This window comes from Schistocerca serialis, chromosome 11 (assembly GCF_023864345.2).
Source record: "Schistocerca serialis cubense isolate TAMUIC-IGC-003099 chromosome 11, iqSchSeri2.2, whole genome shotgun sequence".
In the NCBI taxonomy this organism is placed as follows: domain Eukaryota; kingdom Metazoa; phylum Arthropoda; class Insecta; order Orthoptera; family Acrididae; genus Schistocerca; species Schistocerca serialis.
The window spans coordinates 96,259,198-96,282,948 of record NC_064648.1 but is presented as its reverse complement, the minus strand read 5'-3'; positions in this window follow the sequence as shown (position 1 = coordinate 96,282,948).

The following is a 23,751-nucleotide window of genomic DNA, read 5'->3' as shown; positions in this document are numbered from 1 at the left end:
ATACTATCCCATACACTACAGCATCATCTGCTAACAGCCACAGATTGCTGCTCACCCTATCTGCCAGATCATTTTTGTATACAGAAAATAACATAGCTCCTATTACACTTCCCTGATGACACGCTCACCATCGAGAACAACATACTGTGTTTTGTTACTTACGAGCCACTCGTATATTTGAGAACCTATTCCATATGCTCGTATCTCCGTTAACAGTCTGTAGTGAGGTACTGTGTCAAATGTTTTTTTAGAAATCTAGGAATATGGAATCTACATCCTGCCCTTCATCCACAGTTCAAAGGATATCATATGGGAAAAGGAAAAGCCAAGTTTCACATGACACATGAGTGATGCTTTCTAAAACTGTGCTGACTGAAGGACAGAAGCATTTCAGTATTCAGGAAATTTATTACATTTGAATTGAAAATACATTCAGGAACTCTGTAGCAAATCAATGTTAAAGATATTAGTCTGTAATTTTGTGGATCGGTTCTTCAACCTTTCTTACATACAGGAGCCCTTTACGCTTTTTCCCACTCATTTTGGACTTTGAGTTGGGCAGGAGATTCACGATAAATGCAAGCTAAGTACAGGACCAATGCCATAGAGTACTCTTTGAAACTAACCTGGTGACACTTGTTTTCAGCTGTTTCCCTTGTTTCTCTATGCCAGAGGTACACTACCGCTCATTATTTTCGATACACCCTGCTATTTCATATTTACAACACAAATCGAACATTATTTCTCACAAAATATTATTATATTAACTTCCACATATATAATACAATCGCAATCATTATATTTTACTTTCATTAAAGTACCCTCCTTTGAATTTAATGAATGTCTCACAAATTCGAAGCATGCGGTCAATCAGTTTTTGTAGGTATTGTGGATCTATATGATTCCACACATCCTTAACAATACTCCAGAGATATTCCTTGGTGGATATATTAACTTCCATGATATATCTGTACACTTCATCCCAGACTATTTCAATGGGATTACAATCAGGGCTTTGAGACAGCCATACCATATCATTCAGTACTTTCTGATCTTCCTTTGGTGCAATGTAGTTCTACAGTATGCTGACCAATGTTTTGGGTCATTATCCTGTTTTAAGGTGAACCCCTTCCCTGTTAAGTGCAATCCACTTCATATTGCCCGATACTGAAGTATGCGGTGGTACTGCTTCTGATCCATACACCCCTCTATTTTCACTATGTCACCAACCCTATCCCCAGCAAAACATCCTAAAACCATAATAGAACCTCCACCGTGTTTAACTGTAGGTAGAACACACTTCTGGGCTACCGTTTGCCCTACAAATCGGCGAACAAATATTATCCTTCTGGTTTCAAAAATCTCTAACTCTGATTCATCGGTGAATAACACCTTCAGCCACTCTTCCAGTGTCCAACTACGGTGTTTTCTAGTCCATTCAAATCTCTTCTGTTTATCTATGGGCCTTAGAAGGGGTTTCCTTACTATGACATATCCTTTCAACCCGATTTCAGTCAGTCTCCTTTTTACTATTGCAACAGATATTGTTGTCGTGTTCACTTCTACCAATTCTGCATGAATTTGGGGCGCTGTTTTAAATCTGTTTCTCTTACTGGTAATTCTGATATATTTATCTCACTTTTGGTTGTTTTACGAGGTCGTCCTGGTCATGGTATGTCCTTATTGCTACCTATTGTCTCCTGGCAGTGAAAGGTGTATTGCACTCCCCCTACAGACACACTACACTGTTTCACAATTTGGCGAATAGAGAAACCTGCTTGGCTAAGTGCTACAATACCAGCCAGTTTTTCTACGGACATCTCCACTCGTGAAGCCATACTAGCAGTGTGCACACTTCAATGTCACTAAGGCACTGAAATGCAGGAACCACACGTTACGTATCTTAGCAACGCTTGTCATTCGTTGCGGACATCACATCACTACAGGGAAAATGCAGGTCCACTAAATGCGGCATCTGTCGCCAAATAGGTAAACAAACATATCAGATAGGTACATAATATTTATGTATACAACATTGTTTGTTGGATACTGTTGTATCTCTATGACCACAAACAAAAATCATGACATGTGTACAACTGTTGTACTATTCCTTTGCTTCGTGAACCGTACCCACGGTATTAGACCTTATCTACAGAATCTAGATGTCATTCATTGCGTGTACTGAAATTAATTAGCAGTAGTGTATCTGTTATTGTATCTTCCATATGAGGGTCTGTGCAGTGGTCAAACTATCTTCGAATGACTCTAAAACTGTCCTTATACAGGACCAGACAACTTCTCCATCACTAATTAAAACTCAATCGAAAAAATATTCTTGTCAATTTCTCTTCGATAGATGTCCCACGAATTACTGAGCAGTACGTGTTGTTAATGGGTGTCAATAAAAGGCAATGGAAATGCCTGAATTCTGTTGCTTAAATCGATCGGGTGAAAGCTGTTCGGAATTCTTGAAATCGAGGAGTCGGCCGATAGCATTTGTAGGGTTTGGAGGAGGAGGCTAGTGCTCTCTGGGATGGAGCTGGTGTTCCAAGGTGGTCACCATCAACAGTTACCTTCCAGTCCTGGAAAGACTACAACAATAGAAGGTGTGTTTCTGAGTGTGGGTGTGAATTCTGTCCAGTCATTTTGCGAACACACATACACTACATATGCGCATGCCTTATATCACATAGCAGATCCATAAATTCCAACCGTTTTCATGGAAACTGAGTGTGGTATTTTTGTGCAACTTTTTTCTTTCTGACTCTAAACTGTTCACCATTTTTGTCTTTGTGTATATTTTGACACAAGTTGGTATGAACCAGCTGGAGGTGGTGTCATAAGTGTATGCTATGTACACAATCCAGTCCCACTGTTGAATCTCGGATTTATTCCCGACTGTAGTTAGATATGGGGCTTTCTGGAGGCTTCTCACATTGTTGGGAGGTGAAGGCTATTTTAAAATGAAGACTGAAAAAGCCATTATTCAACTGAGATTTGATACCACACCTCTTGGTTTTTAGGCATGCACTTTACCATTAAACCACCAGGCCCAACATGTACTTGGATAGTTCACCTACAGATAGCAAATATATATATGTGTCATATATGGTGATATCTTTTGATTGCAATTAATTAGAAACTTAAATTATTTACACAGTCAAGGAACCATAGAGCTTAGTACTTGACATAACTTTCATTGTCATAAATATACCTGCTCCTGAGGAAAAGGTGTCTTGACAGGCAGGCGAACAGCAGACTGGGGCCAATAAATAGCAAAAAATATTGTTTTATGTGACACAGTAAGAACTCAACAGTTTCTGGATTTTATTCCTTTACTTGTACTGTGAAACCATGCTTCTTGCCAAATTTTTTTATTGTAAGTCAATGTAAAGCACAATTTAGGATTTTGCGAGTGGGTTTGTGGGTGTCAAATATGTGAAATAAGTGGCCATACTGCACGGACTTTGAGAAGCTTAAATATTTTACACTGCCAAGGAACCATAGTAGCTGACAAAACATTTCAACTTGGTACACTTGATACCTGTACCCATTCCTGGAAAAAAGGAGTCTCAACAGATGGATCAATGTAGGGGCCACTCCTGTTCCTTATTTATATAAATGATATGCCCTCTAGTATTACGGGTAACTGGAATCGTAAACCCTGACCTTGGTCAGACACTTAATCATTGATCAGATAATCAAACAAATATGAGGAGTCTTCTATTAAAAGAATCCACCGGTTTGGACAGTCACGTAGAGATTATCCAGGCGAAGACACCATTCGGATACGGTGGGGTGTCACGTAGAGTACAAAGGCGAGTCTGAGCACCTAGCGATGCACTGAATGAACAAACAAGCAACATATTCCACATAAGAAGATGCTAAAATTAATTCTTTAAGGAAAGTTGGTAAATTTAAACATTTAACAGATGTCTTAGATCAACAGAACATAGTTATCACAGCCCTTCAAGAGTTAACCGGGACACTATCGAATCAGGGGGATATCGAATTTATAAAGGACCACCAGGAGAAAGGGCAATAGAAAATCTTCCCCAATTTGGTGTGGGTTTCTTGGTACACAATAGAATATTTGATTCCATTGACGATCTTTCGTCCAATTCCTCAAGAATGGCATTGTTAACAATTAAGGTGAAAAACAAAAGATACACACTGATAAATATTCATGCTCCAACTAATGTTAAAAATATAACTGACAAGGATGGAACAGAAAAATTCTGGGATGAACTTGATCAACTAATAAGGACCATACTAGAAACTAACATTAAAATTCTGTTTGGAGACTGTAATGCGAAGACAAGACGAGAGAAGAAATTTCGAGGTGTGGTGGGGCGATGGCCAGCTCATGAACTTATGAACAGGAATGGGGAACGGTTAATTGAATTTTATACTACAAATGGATTGGTGTTTAAGACAAGGTTTAAGAGAAGATCACATAAGTTAATGACATGGAAATGTCCTAACGTCAAGCTAGTAGAGTTCCAGATAGATGTGGCGATGGATCAGAAATACCATAAGGAAGTCTATTTTAAGTGCTGCGTGGCGTTTATGTTTATTCAGACCACCACATTTCTAAAATTAAAATCTAACTGACACCTAAAAGAAAAAGCAAACCTCAAAAGTTAGATACAATGAGAACATATGATCCTAGTTATAATATTAATAATCAAATATATTACGAGAGATCAAGAATACCTTTAAGTGGCAGATTAAAAGCCTTAGCTGAAGAAGTAGCTCCTGTATGGAAACGCAAGAAACATGCTTGGTGGAATGAGGAATGCGATGTAGTGATTCAATGTAAACATAAGACCAGGTTAAATTACCAACAAAAGAGAACTGAAAGCTCCAAGGAGGAATTAATAAATGCTAGATGATCAACCGCCAAAGAAATTAGTTGGGTCAAAAGGCAATTCCACAAGAAATCGCTAAAAATCTATTGAGGATGCTTTCAATCACAACAAAACCAGACATTACTAACAGACATTCAAACAGTACCAGTCGAAATACACTCCACCTACTCTTATGATGAAGGATACAAACGGAAAGGTAGCACACAACAATTATGACACTTCAATGATATTGGCTAAATATTTCAAACAGTTACTAAATAGTGTGGAACCTGAACATCATTCTGAATCTGACCCCTATCCAAGAAACAAAACACATTTAGAAAGACTTATACCACCACTTCCAGATGAAGTACAAGCAGCGATTAACTCACTTCGGAATTATAAAGCAGCAGGTGAGAACCAACTAGTGGCAGAACTTTGGAAATATGCAAATGAACAAATTATTCTGAACTTACACAAACATCTTTCTGACATTTGGAATACTGAGAATTTACCAGAGGAATGGAATGTTGCGATAATCCTTCCACTACACAAAAAAGGAAATAGATTGGATCCAAATAATTATAGGGGTATATGCCGGCTGGATATTACTTATAAAATTTCTTTCAAGGTTCGGTATTTCAGAATTCATGAATAGCTTGATGGTGAACTAGGCGAATATCAAGGAGGCTTTCGTCCAGGACGAAGCTGTCCTGATCAAATTATTATTCTCATATGGATAATGAAACATCAAAGGGTCAGGGACAAGAAACTAGTGATCACCATTGTCGATTTTAAAAAGGCCTATGATAGTATCCATCGTGAATCTCTACTGTCAATTCTTAAAGAATTTCGTTTACATCAGAAATGTGTCAACCTCGTTGCAGTCACCCTTCAAAATACTAAAGCTAGAGTAAGGTTCAGAAATGAATTCTCTAAACCTTTCGAGATCCATACTGGCCTATGACAAGGCAATGGATTGTCTCCATTATTGTTCTATTGGGTGCTGGAGAAAATCATGTGTAAATGGAACAAGATACGCCCACCACCTGTTAAGACTGGATGAAAGATTCGACTTAACTGCCTTGCATTTGCATATGATTTGGCACTATTAGCAAACAATATTAATGAAGCAAAGGTTCAGACAGAACAAATAGAACGACTAACGGCAAAGATCGGATTGCAAATTTCGTTTGAGAAAACAGAAATGATGCCCAGCTTTCTCGGTTGACACATCCCATATCATGCTCCATATTGATCAAAAAATTAAAATAAAGTTTAATAACTTGGTGAGATTATTACCTGGAATGTTAATGAAAGAGCATCAGTAGATAGTAGAACATTAGAACTTCAGTGAGTGCAGAGAACAATGTGGCCAACCTACTAAAAACAATCTCTCTCAATAAATGCTAAATTTCGACATTACTCCTCCGTCGTTAAACTGGAAGCGACATATGCAAGTGAAACACTATTCTGACTAAATACTCAAGCAACAACTGACAAATTGCAGAAAGTTGAGATAAGAATACTCCTAACAATTATCAGTAAGAAACATCAAGTTAATGGGCAGGGGAGACTTTTGCCAAATTCAGTAGTGTACAAAGAAAGTGAATCCATTTTTGATAAAATGCAGAAAATAAGGATTGCATTTTTCGGCCACATATCTCACCTTCCAAATACTAGAATCCTGAAGCAACTTTTAGACTACTTCTGGAACAGTAAAACCAAAAACATCTGGTTTAAAGAAGTACAAAGTGATCTGGATGAACTGAACATCACCACACACCAAATTCAACAAAGTGAAGAGAAACTGCTTCTGGAGAAGAAATACACACGGCTGAGATTCAAACCATCAGTATGGAAGAAATATGTCATATCTGCAGAAGAACGAGCAGCCAGATCACTGCGAATGAAGAAGTTTTGGAAAACAAAGAAATTGCTGACTGCTAAGATCTAAATTTAATCATCGTAGACTCTGTTGTATTATGTTTGATTTTAGTGCTCCAATGTGGGCATAAACTATGTAAATAAATAAATAATTATGGGTAACTCTAAAATATTTCTGTTCCTGATAACATTAGCTTGGTAGTAAAGGATGTTGCGCGCAACATTGGCTAGGTTTCCAATAGTGCAGTTCACGACATAAGTTCGTGGCCTGTAGAAAATAAACTAACGCTAAATCACAGTAAGACTCAGTTTTAACAGTTTCTAACACAATTCCACAAAACCTGACATTTTAGTTTCACAGAATGGGCATATGATTAGTGAAACTGAACAGTTCAGATTTCTAGGTGTTCAGATAGATAGTAAACTGTCGTGGAAAGCACACGCTCAGGATCTTGTTCAAAGACTTAATGCTGCCATTTTTACGATTCAAATGCAATCTGAATTGAGTGATCGCCCGACATGAAAATTAGTCTACTCTGCTTATTTTTATTCACTTATGTCATATGGTATTATGTTTTTGGGGTAACTATTCCCATTCTAAAAGGATAGTTTTGGCCCAGAAACAGGTGGTTCGGGCAACAAGTCGTGTAAGTTAACCTCTTGTAGACCCCTGTTCACAGGTCTGGGTATTTTGACATTAGCCTCTCAATATATATATTCCTTACTGTCATTTCTTGTTAACAATATTAGCTTATTTTCAAGAATAAGCAGCTTTCACTCAGTTAATACTCGGCAGAAATCAAACCCGCATTTGGATTGGACTCCCTTAACTCTTGTGCAGAAAGGTGTGAAGTATACTGCTGCAACCATTTTCAAGAAGTTACCACTAGAATCCAAAAATCTAGCAGTAATCCATGCGCTTTCAAATCTAAACTGAAGAGTTTCCTCATGGGTCACTCCTCCTATTCTGTTGAGGAGTTCCTTAAAAATTAAGCTGATTCTTACGTTATATTGCTCACTGGGTTTACTGAAACTTATGGCTTGACGTTTTTCAGGCTTATACACATTTTATTTTTATCTGTTACTACTTTTATGTTGTAATGTCATGTACTGACACATTCCAGGACCTCGGAGATTTGCTCCTCAGTTTGATTTTACAGAACTTGACGCGTAAATAAATAAAATAAAAATGGCCACACGGGTAGGCAGACAGACGGATGGATAACATAGTGATCCTGTATGGGTTCCATTTTTATCAGCTGAGATACGGAACTCTAAAAATGAGGAATTGTGCAGTTTATTAATAATGTAAGGCACATAGGCCCACATTTTGCATGTATTGTTACATATTAGTACACATATTTTGTTTGTGTTGTATTATTGTTTATTTGAGGTATTCCTTGGGCAGTGTGTGGCATTAGAAATTTGTCAGCAATTGCCTTTATGTCACACCAACTCTACATGGATGTCTTAAGGAGCGCCTCAGAGTAAGAGATATCTGACACTGTCAATGAAAGCTACAAGCAAAAATGCTTCTGTAAAAACTTGTACAGAAAAGCTGACAGTGAGTACTAAAAGTTGCTCTGATGTATATACAGAGGTAGCATATAACAAGCTACTCTGTTATCTAATTCTGTTGATAACTATTTCCCAGTATGAAGGAGTAAATAATAATGATAGATAATAGTCAAGAATATAGTGAAAAGGAAAATACTTTAAGAGTAACAAAATTTTAATGGATTTTACATACAGCAGACTCTCTCACATGGCAGTCCTGGATTGTAACATGAATCTGGAATGGAAGAAATTTGGTTTGACAGTTGAAATAGAAAATTATTACTAACAACTTGCTACACATATTTGTAATCAAAATTTACTATATTTTTGTCATCACATGCCTTGGAGTTAGATATCTGGACTGTATTGAAACTCATAATACATGAGGCGGCTAAGTATTTGCATCAAGAAATTACTACAGCAATTTATTACCATTTTCTGTTTGGACTTTGATCATGTAGCAAATTTATCAAGACTGAAGATTATTTTATTACACCACTGGCCATTAAAATTGCTACATCACGAAGATGACGTGCTACAGGCGCAAAATTTAATCAGCCGGAAGAAGATGCTGTGATACGCAAATGATTAGCTATTCAGAGCATTCACACAAGGTTGACGATGGTGGCGACACCTACGACGTGCTGACACGACGAAAGTTGCCAACCGCTTTCTCATACACAAACAGCAGTTGACCGGTGTTGCCTGGTAAAACATTGTTGTGATGCCTCGTGTAAGGAGGAGAATTATGTAGCATCACGTTTCCGACTTTGATAAAGGTCGGATTGTAGCCTATCGCGATTGTGGTTTATCATAACACGACACTGCTGCTCGCATTGGTCGAGATCCAATGACTGTTAGCAGAATATGGAATCGGTGGGTTCAGGAGGGTAATACGGAATGCCGTGCTGGGTCCCAACAGCCTCGTATCACTAGCAGTCGACATGACAGGCATCTTATCCGCATGGCTGTAGCGGATCGTACAGCCACGTCTCGATCCCTAAGTCAACAGATGGTGATGTTTGCAAGACAACAATCATCTGCACAAACAGTTCGACGCAGCAGCATGGACTATCAGCTCGGAGACCACGGCTCCGGTTACCCTTGACGCTGCATCACAGACTGGAGCGCCTGTGATGGTGTACTCAATGACGAACCCGGGTGCACGAATGGGAAAACGTCATTTTTTCGGATGCATCCAGGTTCTGTTTACAGCATCATGATGGTCGCATCCGTGTTTGGTGACATCACAGTGAACACACATTGGAAGCATGTATTCGTCATCGCCATACTGGCGTATCACCCCGCATGATGGTATAGGGTGCCATTGGTTACAAGTCTTGTTCACACTGACGGCATTTTGAACAGTGGACGTTACATTTCAGATGTGTTATGACCCGTGGCTCTACCCTTCATTCGATCCCTGCGAAACCCTACATTTCAGCAGGATAATGCACGACCGCATGTTGCAGGTCCTGTACGGGCCTTTCTGGATACAGAAAATGTTCGACTGCCGCCCTGGCCAGCACATTCTCCAGATCTCTCACCAACTGAAAACTTCTGGTCAAAGTTGGCCGAGCAACTGGCTCGTCACAATGCGCCAGTCACTTCTCTTAATGAATTGTGGTATCGTGTTGAAGCTGCATGGGCAGCTGTACCTGTACAAGCCATCCAAGCTCTGTTTGACTCAATGCCCAGGCGTATCAAGGCCGTTATTACGGCCAGAGGTGGTTGTTCTGGGTACTGATTTCTCAGGATCTATGCACCCAAATTGCGTGAAAATGTAATAACGTCAGTTCTAGTATAATATATTTGTTTAATGAGTACCCATTTATCATCTTCATTTCTTTTTGGTGTAGCAATTTTAATGGCCAGTAGTGTACTTGCAGAAGACAAATAAGGAATAAAATAACATCACTGTTTGTGGGAGCACCTTCCTACAAAGAGCAAGGGTAAGCTATTATCATGGAAAACCTGAAAGTCTTATCAACTGACCAACACGTAGTTTCAAAATTCAGGGTATCTGAGTAAACTACTGGCTCTTCAGACTAGGTTTAGGCATTTGGCAGATAAAACATCTGGCACTACAATGATTTAAGATTATATTTATTTTGGAAGTTTCATAGATGACAATACATTTGTCTCATTAACTGTAAGAGTCTGCTACAAGATGAGAAGTAGTTAGATTATCACAATGGGAACAAGATGAGTAACTGGTAGAAAGTTAAGGAGAAGTATTTTAGGCATATATGAACCGACATACAAGATGTAATTGGTATAAGCTGCCAAAAAAAAAAAAAAAAAAAAAAAAAAATCATGTTAGTAAATCACAACCAAATGATTTAAAACCTCTAATAAAATGTTTGTCCATTTCCTACAAATGTTCCAGGAAAAAAAAAAAAAAAAAAAAAGAGTTCGACTCGGGACAATGTTTTTGGAAAAGTTGACACTGGACAGCACACACAGATTAGATGTGACTTGTGGAAACATTATGCATAGTAGACTGGAAGAATCCATTAAAGAGAATCAAAAACTAAGGGAGCCTGTCCCACACGTCCTCCAACACAGGTACGCTTATGTAAGCGATCGGTTCACATTATTTACCACTGTGCAGGGGCGGTGGCAAGGGGTTAGCTATGGGGCTATAGCCCTCCCCCTACCACCCCAATGGAGTATCATGTTACACTAGATAAAATGACTTCAGAAATCAGCAAATACATAACTTCAACAGATTCAACCATTTTTATGATTATGTAGCAATATAGGTTGCAATGTATTTCAAACACATTTTAACAAAAGAATAAGAGTAGCAAATAGGTTACTATCTACACCAATAAATATCATTTAACTTAAAAAGGGCATCTTATTATTTATTAATATACACTGGATGATTATTGATGTACGAATACCACTTACAATAATCAAGGAAGCTAAATAGGCCTATGCTGGGTATGCCTACCAACACAAACTGCTGACCCCAGACAAAAAACTTCGAAATTGCCGGACATCTGGGACAAATCGTGTTATTTTCACGAGCACACACATTCTGTAGACATGTTACCAAAAACTATTACCAAAAACAACTTTAAGCAACACCAAATTTTAACAATTTGTCAGTGGAGGACCCCAACTCTCGTTTAGTTAAGCGATATTCCATTCCCCCAAAACCCCCCTTGACCGACTTCTAGGATCACCACTGCCCCTGCGTATAAAGATATAGCGAGAGTGAATCGGAAACAGGCAGGCAACAACAGATCGCATGGTAAACAAAATACTCATCACAGATTGAACCGCGTTTGACTCACGACAGAATAACTAATTTTCATAACGTGCACACGAGGAATGAACACAATCCATGCCAAGTAGTAGCAAGACATTTTCAGTACCACTTTTCTGTAAATGTACGGGCAGGTATAATCGATGATTTAATTATTAGCCCTTACGTTTTACCTGCGTGATGGATTCCTAACAATTACCGAAACTATCTAGAGGAGACATTGCTAACAACTTCATTGGAAAATGTTCCATTAGCCATATGTCACAACACATGGTTCCTCCATGGTGGTGCTCCACCCCACACTGGTCACACAGTATGGAGGTTGTGAATGGACGATTTCTAGGACAATGGATAGGATGTTTTTGTGCACATTGATGGCCAGCATGCAGTCCTGATTTAAATCCACCGGATTTTTTTACTTTTCGGGCCCTATGAAGGGAATTACTTATGTCCAGAAAGTAAATAGTGTGGATGAACTTACACAGAGGATATTCGATGCTGCCAATACCGTGAAGGCAAATGAGCACAAGTGTGAATGAGTGTGACAAGACTGGGTTCGCCATCATGAAGCACATGTTGAAATGAATGGCGCGCATTTTGAACACTGGTGTAACACTAAACAATGTAATGTGGGTTTCATTACAGTACTTTTGTAGCAAAGGGAAACAACCTGAATTTAATTTTCATTGCAATTTTATTGTAAAAAGAGAATACAGTTGATTGTAATTAATGCACAACAAATTATAATTGGTTCATTTTGTACTACGGGAAACACATTTTATTTTATGTAGTTTTTCTTTACTACCATGACCTCCTTTACAGTAATGTTGTAAAAGAGAAAACATCTGGTTGTACTTAATTCATTGATTATGTAAAATGGATTATATGTTGTCAACCACCCAGTGACTGTTTAAACTGCTTGTTTCGGTAGTATTTTAATACCTAGACACCACGCAGCATTCTTGTACACGTCCAATGCTTACATTGCTCTGGTTTATCCATTACCTTTCTCTGACCACTGTGTCAATGTCTGTAATAGACAAGAAACGCTGTATGCCGTCAGATGACAATGTAAACAGAAGTGCATCAACTATCACACCCACAAATATCTGCCTTTTAGCAGTACAAAAATAAAGAATGTGATACAGTGATATCTCAATAGATTTTTTTGTCAAGCACAATGACATGTACGTGCTGTATAATTATGGCAGCTTCTATCATTTACACCCTGTATAAGTGTGACTGGATGGTGGCCTGAGGGCTTTGTGCTCTGGTTAGGAGGTACCATTTGTTAGGGTCTATTATGATGAACCAAATGATGTAAAAGTTCATAATGAATGTTAAAATTAGTATTGAGGTCAAGTAATGTTTCTTCTTCCTTCTTTTCATTAAAAAAAGAGGGAGGGGGTGAGCACCTACATGGTGTAGATTAATGTAGTGCGAAATCTTTCTCCCCTTGCTACAAGGAAGAACCTATGAGGGTAAGTCAATTATTATACACAAAGTAGTTATAAAATTTTATTGTAATCAAACAGGAAACTTAACAAGAGCATCATTTTTCGACATAGCCTCCTTGCGTTTCAACACACTTGGTCCATCGTTGTATAAGCCTCCTGATTCCCTCATAAAAGAAGGTTCTCAGTTGAGCTGTGAACCGGGAATGAACCGCTTCTTTCACTGCTTCATCCGAGGCAAATCGACAGCCCCTTAATGCCTGTTAGATTGGACCAAACAAGTGATAGTCAGAACGGGCAAGATCAGGATTATATGGAGGATGATCCAGTACTTCAAATTTGAGTTTCTGGAGCGTTTCAGCAGTGTGGGCAGCAGTATTCAGAAGGGTTTTGTCGTGCAACAACACAACACCTTTTGACAGCAATCCTCAGCATTTGGGCATTTGCTTCGAACTGCAGGCTTTAGCCTGGCAGTAAACATCTCACTACAATGTACACTGTTTATTGTTGTGCCCCTTTCCCCATAATGTTCCAGTATTGGGCCTTGTGCGTCGAAAAAAACAGTAAGCATCAGTTTTCCTGCAGACGGTTGTCTCTTGAACTTTTTCTTGCATGGCGAATTTGGTTGTTTCCATTCCACACTCTGCTGTTTACTTTCCAGCTTGTAATGATGGATCCATGTTTCGTCACCAATAATGATCTTGTCTAAGAAGTTGTTCCCTTCATTACCATAGCAATCCAAATATTTTTTGCAGGTGTCCAACCGCATTCGTTTAGGCAACTGTGTGAGTTAATTTGGGACCCATCTTGCACAAACTTTATGAAACGCAAGTCTGTTGTGGATGATTACATAGGCAGAACTGTGACTGATTTGCAGACGATGTGCCACTTCATCAATAGTTAATCGTCTATCTAAGAGAATCATTTCACATGAATGCTCAGTGGTTTCTTCATTTGTGGCGGTAAACGGTTGTTCGGCTCCTTCATCGTGTGTAACACTTGTGCGACCATTTCAGAATTTTTTCAATCCATTCCTAGACACTCCGTTGTGGCAAAACACTATTCCCGTACTGTACTGAAAGTCTTCAATGAATTTCGGCCCGATACGCCTTCTGACCACTATAAAAGCATCACTGAACATTGCTCTTCTTTGGTGCAAATAGACAGCAGAGCAGCCAATGAACAAAGTATGCGTCATCAACGTAAAATGACAGTACTACCAAAATAAACAAAAATATAAATAAATTGTGGATAACAATTGATTTACCCATGTATCTAATAGTAATTAAACCCTTTTTTCTCTGCAGAGACACAATTCTTTTCCTTTTTCCCCTGCTGCAGGCACTGGCTAGTTTTTGGATGGAATTGCTCAGAAGGGAGATTCCTCCAGAAATGGTAATGCTAACAGTAATCAAAATGCTTGAAGAAAAGGAACATCCTCTAAGTCTCCTATGAGAGGTAAGTTATTAGTTACTGATGTTGGTGCCTTAACAAGTGTAGATTAAGGTTTTTATGTGAATAAATGATTAGGTCTCTCCAACAACAAATTACATAAGAAGTTCTTATGTTGTATGAGTTAAAATGGGTTTTGTATATTTCATCTGCTACGTGACAAAACCGGGTTTATACTGTTTTATACTCGGTGGCAGTAATATTAATTGGTAATGGATTTTCAGGGGAGGTTAATTTAACTTACTTCACATACTTACATTAATTGCTTAACCTGGTTTAACCAAAAGATTAATGATTAAGCAAGATATGCTAACAGCTAATTGGCTCTCTTTGCAGTGTAGTCCACAGTAGTAGTGAAACAATGTCAGTACAAATAGTCTATGATCAGGCTTATTACAGTTTTACCACACTTACTGAAGTCAAGGAAAATAATCAGTTTCTGACCTTAAACATATTTTCTTCAATTCCTTTTACTTAAACTTTCATGTTAATTATGTCTGCTTTTTAAAAGGCACACATTCCTGATACATAAGGTAAACATATGCATTTTTTGCTTGCTATTATCATTTCTTATTATTTTCCTCATCATTACTATCATTTTCATTTTATTTTCAAAATTCACATAACCACTTGAGTCTTACGGAGAGCATGTTGTTTGTGAGATATTTTGCATCATCATAGCTGTTTCCGCTATGTTCTTGACAAGTAACGGAAACAGATGTGATGATTAAAACAACGCACAAACAACATGCTCTCAGTAAAACTCAAGTGTACAAACAATTTTCTCAGTTCAAAATCAGAGAAATGGCCACTGAAGATCAGCCTCATTCCAATCGCCCTTCGACTGCTCAAAGCGAGGACAATGTCAGCAAAATGCGTGATCTGATTAACAAAGATCTATGCAGGAACTGACCAATTTGAGGACATGCCAGGGTTGTCCTGGAGCTCAATTCAGTGCGTTTTGACTGCTGATTTGGGGAGGTGTAAAGAGGCAGCAAAGTTTGTGCTGAAAATTATCACCACAGATCAAAAGGATCATCGCGTTTGATCCTGTCACAAACTGAAGGATACATTCAAAGACGATCTAAACTTTTTCAACAAAATCATCACAGGTGATGAGAAACAGTGCTATCGGTATGATCCAGATAGAACGCAATAGTCAATTCTATGGAAGTTAACTGGCCCACATTGTCCAGAAAAAGCTCGGCAAGTGAAATCGAATGTGAAGACACTGTAAATTTTTTTTTTTTTTTTTACATCAAACGGATTGCACACTCATAATTTGTCCCTCAAGACCATACAGTGAACACCAATTCTATATGGAAGTTACGAAAAGTCTGCACAGGAGTTTGGTGTGAAAACGTCCAACTTTGTGGGATTCCAGTAATTGGTCCCTGCATCTTGTCAACACTAACACACACACACACACAGCTCTCAGTGTTCATCAGTTTTTGTCCTCAGCAAAGATGACTACCTCGACCCTGTGCCTTCTTCGCCAGATTTACCACCCTCTGACTTCTTCCTGTTCCTGAGGATAAAAAGAGACTTGAAAGGGAAGTTTTCTGCCGATATCAAAGACGTACGACGCAGTGTCACGAAGGTATTAGCACTTCACAAAGAGGACGAATTTAAAAGGTACTGCCAACACTGGAATGAACATTTGGACAAGTGCTTTAATGCTAATGGAGTGTACTTAGGAGGAGGTCAAGGTTGTGTTTGAAAAACAATAAAGTAAATGGTTTCTACAAAGAAATTCCAGTGATTTTGGGGTCCCCCCCGCCCCTTTTATATTCACTAGTCCCACCCACCCCCACCGTGTCACATAGAACTCCTAGAAACAGCTTCCTGAAAATGTTTATGCACCCTTCTAAATGTGAGTTATTACTGCCAACATTAAGGCACTGTTTCTCACCTGAAATCTTGGTTGCGGTGGGAGATAGCTAAGCAATACGGCTAGGGATATAAGTCAGGTCAAATGGCAACAACGTGGTTGAAGATAAGTTGGGAGACACTACAAATGTGGATACCACACTAAGAATGTTTACAATTTGAGCAGGAAAAACTTTGTGATTACTGAAAAGAACAGACCGCTTCCCATATACTCCATTCTACATTACACAAAATATAATCAATGTGTGTGTGTGTGCTAGGGGCTGACAGGTGAAAATGTAATTTCACTGATTAGCAAGGACACTGCAATGGGGTTTGTCACAGAGTGAACACTATTTGATCATGTGGTGGAATACAGTGCTATTTTTCCCCATTCTGTTTTGTCAGCTTTTTGGAACAGCAGATCTAGTGCTGTCCATTGCTTTATTGTGATCTTGTCCCCTTGTGACTATTTAATACAAAACGTCAATTCCTCTTCTTAGTACTATCGAGGCTTAGGACTATTATTACATATCTTATCATAATCATTATTAAACGTGATATATGATACCAATATGGATAATGTGGAAATTATCATCTGTGCTTCTGGTACCTGTGGGCTAGTTTATATCAAATCGCCAAAAGATTTTGACATCAAAGTGTCAGGTATTTATTATTTTTTATTTAAAGTATAGATCCACAGAGTAAACAAAAAGTAGGCCTAATAAATTTAATATTCTGTTGAAGCACAGGTTATTTGTTTTTCAAATAACAAGAGAAGCATTTTTTGAGATTGCCATGAAACTTCAAAACTACTGTTGCTAGAAATCTGAAACTGATGTTAACATAAATGACTTAGATCGAAATAAATTCACCGAATCCAAGTAACTTGACATCAATTGTTACAATACAGATGTCCTACCAGATGGTCACGTGATAATTTGTGCCGCACGGAGACTCGAACCCAGTTTTCCCACTTATCACATGTGCTCGCCTCAGGATTAGGCTGTCTGTACTTGCCTCCCAGACCGACCAGCACCTACGGTGTCAGGATGAGGACAACGTAACGTATAGAAGTTTGTGTCGATCCAAGAGGTGTGCACAGATAGCTTCATTCTAAGGCAACCGCTCACGATAAGCAAGGTATCTGGGTTCGAGTCCCAGTCTGGTGTAAATTTTCAAATGTCACCAACAGGTAAAACATTAGTACCTTAAATAGCTGACACCAAGTAATTCACATTCAGTTAATTTATTTTGATCTGAATTCAAGCGGCTGTTAATCATTATTAATGTAATACTCCATATTGGTGCAGGCCCTAGATTATAATGAATAGGTCTCGATTCTCTACAGTCCTATTCCCACTAATGCAGGCATACAGAATTAAGCTGCAGGCATTCAGTGATGAAAGTAAGACTACAATATAGGAACGCAGTGTTTGGATCGGTCCAGGAGGTGTGAACAGATAGCCTAATGGTAAGAGGACTCCTTGTGATAAGCGGGAAATCCGGGTTCGAGTCCCAGTCTGGCACATATTTTCATATAACACCAGAAGGTACAACATCTGTACCTAATACAATGGCACCAAGTTATTCCTATTTAGCGAATTAATTTCAAACAGTTGTCAATCACCATCAACATAAATAATGTAAATGTCTAGGTTTGAGCTTTGATTAGAAATCTAAAGTGATGCTCAATTTTTTATTTTTTTTAAAGTTTGGTAAGTGTCAAAAACAGTTCTTTTGTTTACATACAATGGGTAAAATTTCAAAATAAAGAAAGCAAGGGTATTTAAGATACAATGTTAAGACCATTCTATTATGTACATTTTAAGTTGTTTAAGTAACAAGCTGCGAAATGATGACTTTTCTTCAGGCCTGATAACCTCACTGTTTGGTCCCCCGTCCCAAATCGACCAACCAACAACTTTCCTCCAGAAGCAAAGCTATGGTATTAGTCTTACTAAGAACTGAACTACATGTTTATCAATCCTGTATATAGTATGAATATGATGTATTTAAGTAATAAAAGTAACCCACTGTAGAAATAAAGGCTAACAATGACTTTAAAGAACATCATTTGCATTTTGTTTGGAAAGGTTTAAGCAATCCTTTTCTCCCACAAGCGAATAAAAAATGAATAAAATAAGATTACACAAAGCAGTCACTTGAGCTATGTTACCTGAAGTATCATTTGTAAGATGCCTTTTGTTTGGATTTTACAACAAATTGTAAACAAGAACAAACAAAGTGGTTATTATGATACTTTATCAAAAATCAAAGTACAGACTCTCCCAGTGGCCGTACTGGGCTCAGCTTACCGTAGAATACAACCAGTTAAGATGTGTAAGATACTTCAAGATATAGATAAGGAAAAGCAATGAAGCAGTTGATCCTTTTGGGCACAGAACCCTAACTTTTAATTTCTTTGAATGTTGGCAAGCAACATACCATCAACTTTGAAAAATGGTAGGCTACTCTTGGTTCAAGCAGATGCAATCAATCGAGGTTCAATGACACATTTTCTGTAGAAGTCTTCTGTTTAGGAATGGTCTATGGTCTGTGCACCTGATTTATCATTCACAGCATATGGCCTAATTGCAGCCTAAAATTCACACATTGGAATGAGAGAGGGAAGTCCCTCGGATGATTTCTGAATCGCTGGGTTCTGACGGTATTCCTTTGTTCAAAACAGATTCCGACAATGGTTTCTTGAGCTATTATTGCACAGCTGTTTGTGTGTCATAATTTCATTTTCAAATCAACATCGCATTAGCAGAAAGTCTGTTGTCACTGGCCCATAAATATGCTATAAGCACTTTTACGATTTGTTATGAGAAGACAGTGAATTCTGCTTCATTATTGTTGAAGTCTTGTGAATGCTGCCATTTTAAGATAGGCTGTTGAATGGAAAACATTAAATATCACTGTGTTGCATTTTACGCATTCTAAAATGTCTATGTGTAATACATGTATCCGAGTTCAGTATTATCCTCACTGCAGCATGCAACCGAAGGACGCATTGTGGATTAGCTGACAGTCCACCGGTAAGACTGAATTTCATACATCAAAGCACAAATGAGTAATTTGCAGCAAAATTATAGGTTATGAGAACTTGTGAGTCATCTTGTATCATAAGAAAACTGATTGCCCCTTAAGAACATTAGGGACCCATGACCTCAGCAGTTTGGTCTCATAAGACCTTAACACAAATTTCCAAAAAATTTCTCCAATAACATAACAGCGTAACTATCATCTAAAAGTAGAATAGAAGCTATACCAAAACTTCCACTCCTCATTATTGATGAACCCTTGTAACTTAAGAAAAATCAATGTAGTGCAGTAGACTTGTACATTTAAAAATCAATTCCCCTTTCTACTCATCCTCTCCTCACCTTCAAATTTTATCAAAGGCAAACAGAAATACGGCAGCAATACATTTTTCTTAGAAACATAAAAAGTGTGTTTTTGAGATTTTCAAATAGATTTTTTCATCACTTTTTGCCAGGAAAATTTAATCTCACAGTAATTAACGCATAGTTCAGGTGCTTTCAATTGACAAGAGTATAGTTATAGAGCTATATGCAGAAATATTTTCCAAATGGTTTGCAAAATCACGCAGTTTCTAACGATTTCAAAGAAAAAAGTCTAGCATAGGGAAACGCTGTTGGAATTCGCGGTGTTTGTTAACTACCTGGGTATTGTCAGATGTTCAAAAAATCTGACACAACTGAGACATCAAGGTCCAAAACTTAATCAAATTTGTCTGATCTAGGTACAAAATTACGCTGGGTACAAAATTAAGGCAGTGGAAGAAGCGTTAGAATAGTGGTATGAGTGAGATGAAGTTCAAATGTATATTATGAGCTTCAATTACGGCAAAACTGAAAGCATCTGTCTGTCTACCAATGCTTACGCATTTTTCAGTGTAACGTGACGTACCTAACATAGTTTCAAAAATAAACGAATAACAAGGATGATAAATACTTGCATCGCATTACATGCTTATTCTTCAAGTTACTGTACTATTTGTTCACAGGCCTTGATTAACAGCAAAAGTGGTACACTAGTGATGTAAATCCACTTACAGCCATATATTAAAATGTACAAAAACTGCAGATCTTTGGTAACGTTTTTTGAATTCAAATCGTGAATGACTGGGCACAGTAATCCCGTTACCACACTATTATTATTTTGTTTTTGTTTGTAACCAAAAACAAACATATCGCTCCACTTATTATTACGGAATAACTGTAAAACAAATGAACAGAGACCAAAGCTACCAACGTACTACGTAGCTTTGGCGACAAAAACCAAATTATTGCTTACCCAACAGCTGCAAGCAGATCAAAATCGCGAAAGTATCATTACTCCCTCCTCAATATCACAATTTTTTTTAATTGTTTCAAACATTAATTCTATTTCTAAAGGCGTTTAAATTACGTGAACCTGTTGTATCTTCATTTTAGTTCATCGAAAATCACTCTCACTGACATGGAAGTGAAATTTTTTTTATATCCAGACTGCTTTTTCAAATTCTTTCGATCGCCCATTTGCTGCATCAGTCACTGCTAGAATCTGGAACGAAAAACTAATCTAATCTGGGTGAAGTCGTGGGTTTTACGACGACACGATAAAAGCATTCAACAAAACTTGTTACGTGAGCTTACAGTGGAAGACGTCAAGTCGTACATCAATTACTTAAGAATGGATGAGCACACATTTCTGTATGTGCTCAGTGAAGCGTATCCTCATATCACAAAGCACAATATTCACTTAAGAACTGCTACATCTTCAGAAGACAGGCTCACTGTAACACTCCGATTCCTTGCTACAAGAGAGGGTTATGTTAGGTTAGGTTAGGTCAGGTCTCGTCTCCAATCTTCTTAATCTATTTTTGTATTCAGGGTGCCTCACGTTGTAAAGCGCCTCATCAGCTTCATACAGCTCTATTAATTTTGTAGTTGTCAGCACACACCAATTGTATTTACCGGCAATGTTTATAAAAACACTACAGACGACAGAACGCTGCGGCGACGCTAGCGCTCCATGTGGTGGTAACAACTAACATGTCACATTGCAGCGAACAGAAGACAAGCGATTTCCTTGATCAAATCTACAGCGAGGCCCTAGATTTGATCAAATATTGAACGACATTTGACAAAGTCCCTATTACACCATCAAATATCTTTGACAAAGATTTTGGACAAAGAAATTTGATAGTGTAATACCGGCCTTAGTGAAATGAGGGATGCTCAACTACCAGACCTACCGATAGATGGCTCTAGCGCGTGCCGGCCAAAGATCATATCATTGAGTGTCCGCCACTGGTGTCCGCCATATCTGAATTTGGCAAAAAAACTAAGTGTCAAAACACGGATGAAAATGTTTTCGTTCTGCACCCTCATGAGTCTTTTATATTGGATGTTCTAGATATCTAAACATCAAAATAATGAAGTGTTTCTAATCTAGCGAGAAAAAACAGTGACAGTTCTGCTATGAAATTCCTAAATTCGAGCGTGTTTTGGAAGTTTGACAAGCTGACCTATAAATCGTTTACTATTATTTTTATGAGTGCTTTACTTATTTGCCCGTTTTAAAACCCTATTTAAGATTCAATGGAGGTCAACAAATTAGCTTACTTGCCAAAGCTTTTAACTACAGGTATAATTCGGAAAATCAAGTGTGGAAAACAGTGAAGACGTCTCTTGAAAAAAAAATGTTGACATAGTTTGCTTACGGGTATAATTACTGACAACAGAAATTACAACTGAACTATTAAAGTATTACTTACGTATAAACGGCAAAAATGATTAATTTTCATTATTTGTAGTGATGCATTACCGATCTGCATATATGCTGACACTTTAATTGCAACATGCACTTGGCTCTGTCTTTGATCAAAAATTTAAATGCCATGATTTTATTAATGCATGGTGTATTTTAACTGAGTGATGAGGTAGAAGTACCAGTTTTCGACAGTGCTTCAGCATTTGATAGAAGACAAGAAATACTTTTAAATGAGACAAACACAAAGGCCAACGTTAAGGCTCCTCTTAAATGCATGACTCGTATCATTTGGAAGTTAAGTCTGGTAATAATATTATATTGGACTGATCCATAATGATGTAGGAAGTGAAGGAACGTGTTGAAAATAACACCAATCACAGTTGTTAATTTTAAGGTTGGGGTGTCTTAAAACTGTAATTTTCCAGTCTGACACCCAAACAATGACTGGTACCATGGTTTTATTTTAAAACCAAATTTAATTACACTATGAATTACAACCATGGAATTTTATTGCTGTGAATCTTGGTTCCAGTCTTTGACATGGTGTCAATCACTGGAATGACTGGTTGTCATTATAGGGCCCAAGCAGAAAACAAACCTGAAAGCGGAAGCTACAGAAGCTGGCCAGACAGGCACCCCAATGGCTGCTACAATCTGTGTGAGACAAGGGTGACATTATATTGCAAATTTTGTGTAAAAAGTTCCATATTGTCTGAATTTGCCCTATGCTGACAGGACATTCGAGTCCAGTCGATTTTGTTATCTGCAAAGTACACTAGCCAATACCAGTGGCATAAAGAATTACAAACTATCCTGTAACAATAGAAGTATTGCTGGACAATGTACAGTAAATAATATGTAATAACCTGAGAAATTCAGAATTAGTTTGAAGAAATAGAACAGTATTTGGAAAGAGAGTAACATTTTGAAAATAACAAATAATGCAAGTAGAGTTTTCAGTTCTTATGAAAGCTCGCAATTCCCCCCCCCCCCCCCCCCCCCTCTCTCCACCATTCTCAAGGGAAAAATGTGATAACATAAAAGTGCAAGAAAGATGTGTACAATGTTGGAAATGATGAAAAGGAAAATCTCACTATGCTTTTTACAGCATATGCTGCTGTAAAGCTTGCTAAGAACATGCTTTTCTCCCCCCCCCCCCCACCCCTCTCTCTCTCTCTCTCTCTCTCTCTCTCTCTCTCTCTCTCTCTCTCTCTCTCTCTCTCTCCCTGTGAAGAGTATTCCTGTAATAATAGCGAATAGCATACCAAGAACATGAGGGTGACACAGTGGAGATTTGTTTTCTGGTACAGATGTCTGATACAACTATTCCACAGCAAAGCTTACTTTCAATAGGTGTGGTACCAGTGCACTCCCATAGGATAACAGAATATTATGTCCTCCAGGAATCACATTGGGTACACCACATAAACTGTACAGCAACTACAATGTTTTGTGAGCAAGTAATACCAGTCAGTATCTTTAATTTTAACATAATTCTTGACTCCCATAATTACCTGCTTATATGTGTGCTTGTACTACAGGTTATTGGTAAAGAAAATACTAATTGGATAGGTCTTCACAATTTTAATACTTAGCAGAAGTTCTGAAAAAAAAGTAA